Source organism: Tasmannia lanceolata, unplaced genomic scaffold (genome assembly GCF_043159265.1).
Source record: "Tasmannia lanceolata isolate RefF3 unplaced genomic scaffold, GAP_Taslan_0.1 ptg000101l, whole genome shotgun sequence".
Classification (NCBI taxonomy): domain Eukaryota; kingdom Viridiplantae; phylum Streptophyta; class Magnoliopsida; order Canellales; family Winteraceae; genus Tasmannia; species Tasmannia lanceolata.
This window is the reverse complement of record NW_027518778.1, coordinates 582501-586139: the sequence shown is the minus strand read 5'-3', so window position 1 is coordinate 586139 and position 3639 is coordinate 582501.

Here is a 3639-nt window from a genome sequence, read left to right as displayed (position 1 = left end):
TGTCTTTGAAACCGAGCATCAATGCCACAGAAAGTGCCGGGGCGCCAGCTGGAGCCATCATCCGCGTTGCCATGGCTCGCTTGGCCTTGGCTTGCCAGTCCCCGACAGGAGCAATCGCGCATTTTCTTTGCAACCGACCATCAATGCCGCCCAACGAGGCCAGCACGAGCAGTCATCCGCGGTCCCCTGGCCCTGCGCACGTTTGTCTTTGAAACCGAGCATCAATGCCACAGAAAGTGCCCGGGCTCCAGCTGGAGCCATCATCCGACGTGCCATGGCTTTGGTCCCATGGTCTTCGCAACCGAGCATTCGTGACACCCGACGGGGCCAGGACACCAACCCTTCCGACAGGAGCATTCGCGCATGTTCTTTGGCCACACAACGGCGCCAGCACGAGCAAAATCATCAGCGGTGCGGTGGCCTTGCACGGCCTTTTGTCTTTGGAACCAACCATCAGTGCCACGGGAAGTGCCGGAGTCCCGGCATCCGCGGTGCCAAGTCATTGCGCCCTTGGTCTCTGCAGCGGGGCATGCCGGGCACTCCCAACCATTGCAAGCAAGCAAGAAAGAAAGTAAGTAAGTAAGTAAGTATTACATATAGGGGCGGGACATGCGGGGAGTTCTGCGAAACGTGCACTACGGGGCACACGCGTACCTACCGGGGCATACCGACCCCTATTGGGGCACACGTGTGCATATCGGGGCATACCGGGCCTATCAGGGCACACGCGTACATACCGGGGCATACCGAGCCCTACTGGGGCACACGTGCGCATATCGGGGCGTACCAAGCCTATCGGGGCATTCGCATGTATCCCAAGGCATACCGAGTCTATCCGGGCATACGCGTTCATACCGGGGCGTAACGGGCCTATCGGGGCATACTTGGGCATATCCGGGCAAAAAATGCCCAAAACTTGCGCAACCTTGGCAACCGTGGTCCATTCCTCACTATATGCCATGGCCTTGTGCCCATGGTCTTCACAAGACAGCATCCAAGGCGCCTGAAAGGCCAAGGGAGCCCAACCCAGCAATGCCCAGCCAAGGCCAGGCATTCCAGTGCCTGCCCGGGCAAAAACGCCCAAAGCATGCCCCATTCCTTAGCCTATCCAGGCAAAAACGCCCAAAACCAGCCCATTCCAGTGCCTATCCGGGCAAAAACGCCGAAAGCATGCCCATTCCTTAGCCTGTCCAGGCAAAAACGCCCAAAACCAGCACATTCCAGTGCCTATCCGGGCAAAAACGCCCTAAACCTGCGCATTCCAGCGCCCCGCAGCATGCCACCCTCCTATAGGGTTTGCGCAACCAACCCGCCTAACCACCAGTGGCAACCAAAGGTGCTGTTAGCGACGACTTCTGAAGACGCAACGAGACGCGACGGGTTTGCGCCCAGACGCGACGAGACGATGCGGGATCTGCGCCCAACCATGCCTACACCCGCCGACTTGTTGCGGGAGCTGCTTGCCCAAGCATGCCTAGCGTGCAAGGCCTGCGTGCCCAAGGTCTGTGTGCAAGGCTAGTGCCCAAGGCTAGTGCGCAAGGCTAGTGCCCAAGGCTAGTGAGCAAGGCCTGGGTGCAAGGCTAGTGTGCAAGGCTTGTATGCAAGGCTAGTGTGCAAGGCTGCTGTGCAAGGCTTGTGGGCAAGGCTGGTGCGCAAGGCTAGTGCCCAAGGGTTGTGTGCAAGGCTAGTGCCCAAGGCTAGTGCGCAAGGCTCGTGCCCAAGGCTAGTTCGCAAGGCTTGTGTGCAAGGCTAGTGCGATGGGCCAGTGCCCAAGGCTTGTGAGCAAGGCTTGTATGCATGGCTTGTGCGCAAGGCTTGTGTCCAAGGCTTTTGTGCAAGGCTCGTGCGCAAGGCTAGTGTGCAAGGCTTGTGCGCATTGGCAGGTAGCCCACCACCATGCACGATCCAAATGCCACTCACGCGACAACACGGTGCCAAGCCGGGCATGGTGTGCACTCAAAACCAATCAACGGACAGAGGTCATGCGTCATGGGGGGGATCTAGCAAGGCCATGGGGAAGGTCATGGAGGACCTTGGAAGCAAGCGCAAGACGAGAGCGAATCGAACAAGGGGCCAGGACGGGGCCTTGTGCCCATGGTCTTCGCAAGACTGCGTCCAAGGCGCCCGAAAGCCCAAGGGAACCCAAACCCGGCCGACACTTGCAATCGCACATGCTCTCTGCAACACACCATCAATGCCGCCCAACGGGGCCAGCACGAGCAGTCATCCGCGGTCCCCTGGCCCTGCGCACGTTTGTCTTTGAAACCGAGCATCAATGCCACAGAAAGTGCCGGGGCGCCAGCTGGAGCCATCATCCGCGTTGCCATGGCTCGCTTGGCCTTGGCTTGCCAGGCCCCGACAGGAGCAATCGCGCATTTTCTTTGCAACCGACCATCAATGCCGCCCAACGGGGCCAGCACGAGCAGTCATCCGCGGTCCCCTGGCCCTGCGCACGTTTGTCTTTGAAACCGAGCATCAATGCCACAGAAAGTGCCGGGGCGCCAGCTGGAGCCATCATCCGCGTTGCCATGGCTCGCTTGGCCTTGGCTTGCCAGTCCCCGACACGAGCAATCGCGCATTTTCTTTGCAACCGACCATCAATGCCGCCCAACGAGGCCAGCACGAGCAGTCATCCGCGGTCCCCTGGCCCTGCGCACGTTTGTCTTTGAAACCGAGCATCAATGCCACAGAAAGTGCCGGGGCGCCAGCTGGAGCCATCATCCGACGTGCCATGGCTTTGGTCCCATGGTCTTCGCAACCGAGCATTCGTGACACCCGACGGGGCCAGGACACCAACCCTTCCGACAGGAGCATTCGCGCATGTTCTTTGGCCACACAAAGGCGCCAGCACGAGCAAAATCATCCGCGGTGCGGTGGCCTTGCACGGCCTTTTGTCTTTGGAACCAACCATCAGTGCCACGGGAAGTGCCGGAGTCCCGGCATCCGCGGTGCCAAGTCATTGCGCCCTTGGTCTCTGCAGCGGGGCATGCCGGGCACTCCCAACCATTGCAAGCAAGCAAGAAAGAAAGTAAGTAAGTAAGTAAGTATTACATATAGGGGCGGGACATGCGGGGAGATCAGCGAAACGTGCATTACGGGGCACACGCGTACCTACCGGGGCATACCGACCCCTATTGGGGCACACGTGTGCATATCGGGGCATACCGGGCCTATCGGGGCACACGCGTACATACCGGGGCATACCGAGCCCTACTGGGGCACACGTGCGCATATCGGGGCGTACCAAGCCTATCGGGGCATACGCATGTATCCCAAGGCATACCGAGTCTATCCGGGCATACGCGTTCATACCGGGGCGTAACGGGCCTATCGGGGCATACTTGGGCATATCCGGGCAAAAAATGCCCAAAACTTGCGCAACCTTGGCAACCGTGGTCCATTCCTCTCTATATGCCTAGCCTTGGCAACCGTGGTCCATTCCTCACTATATGCCATGGCCTTGTGCCCATGGTCTTCCCAAGACAGCGTCCAAGGCGCCCGGAAGGCCAAGGGAGCCCAACCCAGCGATGCCCTGCTATGGCAAGCCAAGGCCAAGCATTCCGGTGCCTATCCGGGCAAAAATGCGATTCCTCTCTATATGCCTAGCCTTGGCAACCGTGGTCCATTCCTCACCATATG